The sequence below is a fragment of the Mastomys coucha genome, unplaced genomic scaffold (genome assembly GCF_008632895.1).
Source record: "Mastomys coucha isolate ucsf_1 unplaced genomic scaffold, UCSF_Mcou_1 pScaffold23, whole genome shotgun sequence".
NCBI classification, from domain to species: domain Eukaryota; kingdom Metazoa; phylum Chordata; class Mammalia; order Rodentia; family Muridae; genus Mastomys; species Mastomys coucha.
This window is the reverse complement of record NW_022196906.1, coordinates 78,477,462-78,485,292: the sequence shown is the minus strand read 5'-3', so window position 1 is coordinate 78,485,292 and position 7,831 is coordinate 78,477,462. Positions and strand designations below refer to the sequence as shown.

The 7,831-nt window shown below is 43.8% G+C and overlaps 1 protein-coding gene across 2 annotated transcripts in view; it reads right to left on the bottom strand.

Annotated features, from left to right (window-relative positions):
• Positions 1–7,831, bottom strand: part of Bckdhb (branched chain keto acid dehydrogenase E1 subunit beta) — a 185,470-nt gene that overhangs the window by 150,125 nt on the left and 27,514 nt on the right. The gene's annotated exons all lie outside the window — the stretch shown is intronic.

Here is a 7,831-nt window from a genome sequence, read left to right as displayed (position 1 = left end):
CAGGCAGATTTCTGAGTTGGAGGCCAGCCTGGTCTACAGAGTGAGTTCCAGGACAGCCAGGGCTATACCAAGAAACCCTGTCTAGAAAAACCAAAAAATAGAATAAAATAAAAATAAAAAAATATTTAAAAAAAAAAAAGCCTATGGCCTATAGCAAAAGGCAGGATAGTAAGGTATCTGTCAGAGAAAGGAACTCTGGGAAGGAGTCAGGCGGGGAGAAAGTCAGACGTGGACGTATGAGACTGAGGAGAGCTAACCAGTCTTGTAGCATAACTTAGATTAGTATAAACAGGATAAGTGAGTTAAGAGCTAGACGGGAACTAGCCAAAGCTAAGGCCAAAACCATTGTAAATAAAATCAAGCTTCCATGTCATTATTCAGGAACTCTGATGGGGATAGAAAAGGCCCATACAGTTATAGGGACCTTCAGAGTCAAAATGCCAGGGTTTAAACATGGTCTAACAACTTCTCATCTTGCATCATGCTTCAATTTTGTCACCCATTAAGTTAAGATAAAAAAGAATTAAGCTATGGAGGATCTAAGGGAAAACAGCAAGCTACAGCATGCAATGGCAAATGGCGCACTATCACCTAGGTAATGGCGGGAGAAAGCACGAGAAAGGCTTCCCCAGCTGCTATGACGTTAGCCAGATGTCTGTGGCACCAGAGCCATCAATGAGAAGCACTCGAAGGAAATCACAACACAGAGAGCCCCGAGCTTAGAGCCTCACATGCTGCTTAGCCTAAAGGCCCACATACGGAAGGCGTTTATGGAAGGCTTGGATACTAGCACTGGTGCAGATTCGGAGGTGCTAGAACCTGCAGGAACTGGGCCTGTGAGAAGGAAGTTGGGTGACTCGGGGTATACCCTGCAAGGGGAGAAGCTAAAGACTCTAGCCCATGGGGTTCTCAACCTGTGGGCTGCGACCCCCCTGCAGGTCAAACAACCCTGTTGCTGGGAAGGCATAGATATTTCCATTACGTAATGCGAATCACGTTAATTATAGTTATAAAGTAACAACAAAAGTAATTTTAGACTTGAGGGGTTACCACAACATGAGGAACAGTATTAAAGGGTCACAGCATTAGGAAGGGTCAAGATGACTTGTTTCAGTCAAACCAATGGAGAGAGACAGGGAGAGGAAATTTAAGAGAGCTCTTTTGTCGTTTTGTTGTAGGTGGAGACAGGCCTAAGGCCTGCTAAACACACAACACACACTCTGCCACCGAGATACACCTCAAGCCCTGGCTCTTCTACCCTTTAGTAAGACCAAATGGATGTGTTTATTGGTGGGATAATGAAAACTTCCCTAGAGCATTTAACTAAAATGTATTAAGAAGGCCTAGGGATGTGTCTCAGTGGTAATGTTCTAACCTCCCTTCCATTACACAAGGCCCTGGGTTCTATCCCTAGCATAAGGGGGACTGGGGAGGGTGGTTAACATTGGAAATTAAGAGAAATTCACACTGAAAACGTAATTTTTCAAATAAATATGCCGTAGCTGATTCTGACAAAAGAGATTCCAAGAAACAAACAGCGGGCATTTCTGAATGAGCCTGTGGCTCTTTCACAGTGGCTGACTATAACCAGAGCCCACCTGTGGCCCTTTCATGGTGGCTGACTATAACCAGAGCCCACCTTTCCATAAACACCAAAGACAGACTTGCATCATCCTCGTGGCACCAGCTGGAATTTAAGGGCAAGCCAACTCCATTTTTCTTTTTACTCTCCCTTCATTTACATGGAAATGAGATGTTTCCGAAAATGTATCTGTACCCAGTACCTACGTCAACAGCAAAGCTCCAAGCACACAAATTCCTCCAGCTGATTCTTGACTGTAAGGGACAACAGCCAGGCGGCAGCATCCGAAACCTGTGTGCGTCATTCACCAAGAAGGACATTACCAAGCTGTCAATTTCCATTAACCTGCCTTGCTTTAAAAATAGCCTAAACTTCCCTATCTAAATAGGATGCTGCCCTTTTCTCCGAAGCGAAAGGAACAGGACACGGAAGTATAAAAAATAAATGAGCTTTTCCCCCCTTTGTAAATAGGAGAAGGTTGACAGCAAACCAATTCTACATCCAAACTGAAGAGCTATTAATAAAATAAAGCACAAGAAAATGAAGAATCCATTTTAAACAGAAAACAAACAATGTTCTTCAAATATCATCGGCCATTTTTTAAAAAAAGATCTGTCAGCTTCACAGCTAGGAACAAACTCAAGGCAAACATGTGAGCAAAACTAAACACAACTTATTCCATAATTATGATCTTTAATATAGCCCCAAGGCAGCACAGCGTAAAAATGTCCCCAAAGAACTGGTGTTTGGCCAAGAGGGAAAAAATAGGTCTGAACAATATAAATTATTATTCTCCAAATCTGAAGTGTTTTCTAATGTTTATAGCTTAACACGTCATCATTTCCTGAGCTAGTTCCAGATATTTTTCCCCTAAAATCAATTATAGCCAACAAATCCAACAGCCCATTCCTACAGCCTAATTGCTTGCAGAGAGCACTTTTATGTTTCATACTCCAATGAGCAGATGAGCAGATAACTGTAGAATCAGAAAAGCATCAGCAAGGGCTGGAGAGATGGCTCAGAGGCTAAGAGCACTGGATACTCTTCCAGAGAACCCAGGTTCCACTCCCAGTGTCCACATGGAAGCTCACAGCTATCTATAAGCCCCAAAGTGAAAGCCACAGAAGTTGGCATGCCTGGAGTCATTCTGAAGATCTATGCAGGCTCCGAGAGTCAGGTAGATATTAGAGGTCACTATCTACAATTAAACACAGCAGAAAGGCTTCTATGCTGGTCCCCAGCCAGCTAGCAATAATACAAGAAGGGGTGTCACTTGAAGAGAATAAAGACATTTCTTTCAGTGTCAGAGACATTTGGGGGGATTTTAGGTGTTTTCTTTTTGAGATATAATATAATTCCATCACACAAACCCCTTCCCTTTCTTCTCTCTAAACCCTCCCATATGCCCTTCCTTGATCTCTTTTAAATTCATGGCCTCTTCCTTTGTTAACTGTGGTACATACATATATGTGTGCATGTGTGTTTTCCCCCTAGATACATACATACAACTCTCACAGTCTATAGCATGTTCCTTGTATGCATGTTCTCAGGGCCAACCACTTGCTATTGGATAACCAATTGATTGGCTCATCTCTGAGGAGGACTGTAGCTTAAGCATGGGCCCAGTCAGTTCCAAATCAGACACAAAGCTAAAGCGAACCGGGATACAGACTCTAACCCAGTGTTCTGAGATTAAAGAAAGCTCCATTCATCTTCTATGATATGAGAGGATTTAGTCATAGCGTCTTGACGCCTTAGTCATCTAACCTATTCCTGACCATGCTTTTCTATGAAAAACTGCCTTCATTTGAGGCAGGCAGTCATCAGTGACCTCTGGTGGGCTTAGTGGAAATGCCTCAGCCTGCCCTCCACTCATTATTTCATGCCTAACTATTCCCCAGCCTTGTCCTTCCCCATTTTCCTGAATTCCCAAACCTCATAATGCCTATCAATTTACCCTAACTGACTCCATCTTTGTCCTTCCCTGTGCTGTCTCCTCAACAGGGCCAAGGGACTAATCCTCACACTTCTCAAACAGGAGTCATCTGCACTTTCCAGAAGTAAAAATTCTCAGGTATCACCTCAGATCTACAAGTTGGGTGTCCTGGGGAGTAGGTTCCCATAATCTGTGTCCTTGAAAACCTTCTAAGTTCAAATCTCTGGCCCAGCAGTCTCCTCACCCCTGGCTCACCCCTGGCTGCCCTGCCTCTCTTCTCAGCTCCCTCATGCTGTAACCAAAGTCAGATACCAACTTAAACTTGTATGTATGTTTTCAGGGCTGACCTTTTGGTATTGGATAACCAACTGGTATGTTCTTCCCTGAGAAAGGCTATTGTTTAAGCATGTCCTTATCTTGTCCCACAGTGTCCATATTCTCAGAGTAAGGTAGCAAGTGCCTGAGCATGGAAGCATAATGTCTAGCTGCCCCCAATATTCACTCTCCCATACCTCTACACGCCAGAACTCTGAACCTCTGGCTGACCATCTAACCACAAAACACACAGGACATCTTCCATAGCCAACCCTTTGTCTCTGTGCATGTTACCCTTTCCATGTGAATCAAGGGTAAGATTCTGCCAGATGGGGCAGGGAATCTGACGGTCTAGAGTGTCCTCAGACGACTTTCTACCCATTCACCTTATTCCACTGCCTCCCTCGTACCCTGTTTTCAGACGTCTCTGGTATGGCCATGACTAGAGTCTTTAGGCAAGTTTACGACATGAACTGGGCTAATTCTAGGCTAGCCACTGTAGATCCCATTTTCCCATGCCTTTTACTTTGGAACTTCTAACAGTTTTATAGCATCTGAAGAACTATCCCTGGCCTCACCATTCGCATCCACGATAACTCCTTTGCATAGGAAGATCCTTACATTTCAGTGGTGTTTAGAGAGAAAAAAAAATAGATCCCTATATTAGTAGTGTCTTTCTATAGAGGTCTCCACTGCCATTTGCTATCAGAACTCTTGGTGCACAGTTTAAACTTCACATAATCTGACTCACCCTCTTTCATTTAAATTCTGTCCTAAAGAAAAAAACAACATTTCTTGGCATTTCTTATGTGGTTTTAGGTTGTTATTTTATACTTAACTATGTTACTCCATATCTAATGTAGTGTTGGCTTATCCAGTACACTGTGATTTGCTTAAATGCAGAAATAACATCTTAAATTTTTGGTACCTTCTAGGACATCAGTTCTGGGTCTTGGCTACATATGTGAATTACCCTAAGGACCTCTTAAGACTGCAATACCACATCCTACTCCTTCAAGGAACTTAGCATCTCTGAGGTAATGTTAGGCATCAGTGATGCTGAATGTGGGCAAAACCAGGGAGCAGCACTCGGCAGGACTGGAGCTGTCTGTAGACCCGTTCTGGATATTAACCCCACTTATGAACACAAACAACCATAAGGCATCTACTTTACTTGGATGGCACCACCAACAAACTCTTGATCCTGATAAACAAACCTTTAAACCAGGAAGGTAACTCCTTACAGTGTAACTGAAGTACACTGGCCTAGACCAAGTTTAGTCATATTGTTCCTGCCTGTCAGAAAACTCTGCACAGTTAACTGTCTATGTCTCATTGATCACTAGTCAAGGTACCAATGGGACCAGTCCCTGACAGCCTTTCTCTACTGTACTGCCCACCTCTGCCTTGTTATTTCTTCATAACTTGTGGTCAACAGTCCAACAGTCATATCACATGCGTGAAGGAAACCAGAGATATTTTGAGTGGCAACCTTCCAGTTCTTCAGATACTATAAAACAGACCCAAATAAACAAAACAGACAGAGTTGCCAGGCAGCGAGGGTTCCAAAATAACTATCTAACAGTTCGGGAAACTTGCTCCTGCCAGCAGAGAAAGCCAGAGGGCCTGGTGTTGAACCTGCATATCCATAGCAGGCCATTGTTTTCCCTGAGGTCTGACTACTCAAAAGGTGATGTTGGAGAATTCCCAAAGCCGCGAGTCCCCCTCAAGCATTCCAGAAAATGCAATTTTAGCAAAGGCAGGGACCTTAGATGCCTGCATCATTGCCCTATCAAAAACACCTCCTCATCTCCCTTCTTCCTAGAAGATGAACAGTAGTCTGGTGAAAGGCAAGAAGAGTCAGGCAAAGCAAGACACCATGCAACTGCTAAAGCCTTCATAAGACAGACTCAACAGAGAAAGATGGACTCCCTGTGGTCTGGAAAGAAGAGACTACATCACATCCTAACTGCTGTACCTCATCCCTTCACAGTTCAGCAGAAATTAACTACCTAGACAGACATCACTAATACCAGAAGGAGATCTGCAAATAAAGCTAAGCAGGTAAATCGTGCTGCATCGAACCATTTCCCCTGTGGAAGTCACATGTGAAACAGACCCTAATACCAATAATTCTGTCCTGTGATCCATGCTTCCCTGGACCCTTCCACATACAATGGGAGGGGGACAGACATCATAGCCAGAGGAGTGGCACAGCCTTTTTTGGGTTTTTGGTTTGTTTGTTTGGTTGGTTGGTGGGTTGGTTTTTTGAGACAGGGTTTCTCTGTATAGCCTTGGCTGTCCTGGAACTCACTCTGTAGACCAGGCTGGCCTCCAACTTAGAAATCGGCCTGCCTCTGCCTCCCAAGTGCTAGGATTAAAGGTGTGCAAGTGAGCCATGCAGTGTGGCTTGGCTGTTTCTTCCTTTGTAAATGAAGACTGGGGAGTAAGCATCCTTAGGCTGGAAGAACTGGGAACAAGTTTTACTTTGCTAACATCTTTAACGATGGGAGCTAACCAAGCATTGAAATTATTCGGTTCTAGATTTGCTCAGGAGTCTCTGGGAGCAATCAGAACAACATATGTAGGTCAGAGCCTCCCAACAGATGGGATCCCTCTGAATTTACCTTCAGCATTCTATACGATGAAGGAAGCCATTAAAGAGAACACAGCTAAGACAGTAATAGCAAGCGTTTCTTCTTTTACATAGTCACACCCGATGAACATACTCTGTAGCCAAGGAAGCAAAGGGCTATGATATTCATAGGTATACATGGACAGGATGATTAACACAAGGAAAGTATACCAATATAACATGCTCACCTGTAATCCCAGTACTGAGGAGACTGAGGCAGAAGGATCACAAGATTGGGGCCACCTGGGACCCTGTGAAAGGAAAGTGGGGGACGAGGGGCCAAGAAAAGAGGGAGAGAGAAACAAACATACCATGCTGTTGTTTAATTTTAATTTAAATAAGCCCAATGGATTGGTGGCAGGCAGTATGCTCCATTTCTTCTTTTAATTGGAGAATTAAGATGTTCCTACAGTGATTTAAAGTTTCCTCCTGAACTTGATGAACTCCCACTTTTTTCTAAAACAAATGCTCAGATTCAATATAGAAGAGACCTTGTCTAATTTAGAGTCCAGTGCTGGGGGTGTGGGGGTGTCTTCCCTTCTGGCTCAGAAACAAGTTTCTCCTTTGTTTCGACTGGACTCCCCAGTAATGAAGACCAAAAAAGAAAAAGATGGGTTAAGTGAGCAGCCTGCCCAGAAAAATGAACAGAGATTCCTTATTACTACAGACGCTTGTGCTTCCAGGAGCCAGAACTACAGAATAAGAATCCTTTGGCTAATTTACGGCTGGCCAGACGCCACTGCTTCTGGCTGGGGGCCAGAGGACCTGTGGGAAGGGGTGGCAGGGTGCCACAGAGAAGGTCACGCACTGCATGGCTAATACTGCCTTTGGGTGTAGCTGCTCACCAGGAAACTGAAAACTTTCAGTCCAGCAAGCTGCCCAAGTGACTTCTCAGCTCATGACATTTGCCAACCTTTACCTAACTGATCTTCATCAACCCTGCCAATCAAAGCAAGTGAGAAACCCCATCTATTTAAATGGGAACAGAAAACAAAGCCAATGTTCTCCAAACTTCTATGGCTCTCACAAAGGAGTCTCGCTCAGCAAATACCTGGCCAATGACATTCATGCTGTCTGTCCCCTCCGTGCAAGGCTTGTTTTTACTGGCTACGCCTAGTCTGAGTAGAGAATGGCTTTTTCCTAGTGAATTTAATAATTATTACTATGTGATCTTAGAGCTGTATTACATGCACTAAGCAATGAAATCCCAAGCCAGGATTAGAGGCAGGGAATGTGCCTCCCTGTATACTATAATAAGCTGTACATTAAGGTTCCTGAAGTGACTCAGTAAGTGACAACATCAAGTTAGTGTCAAGCCACCCTGAAGTGGCTACAGTTGTCATGCATACAGCTTCTACAGGCA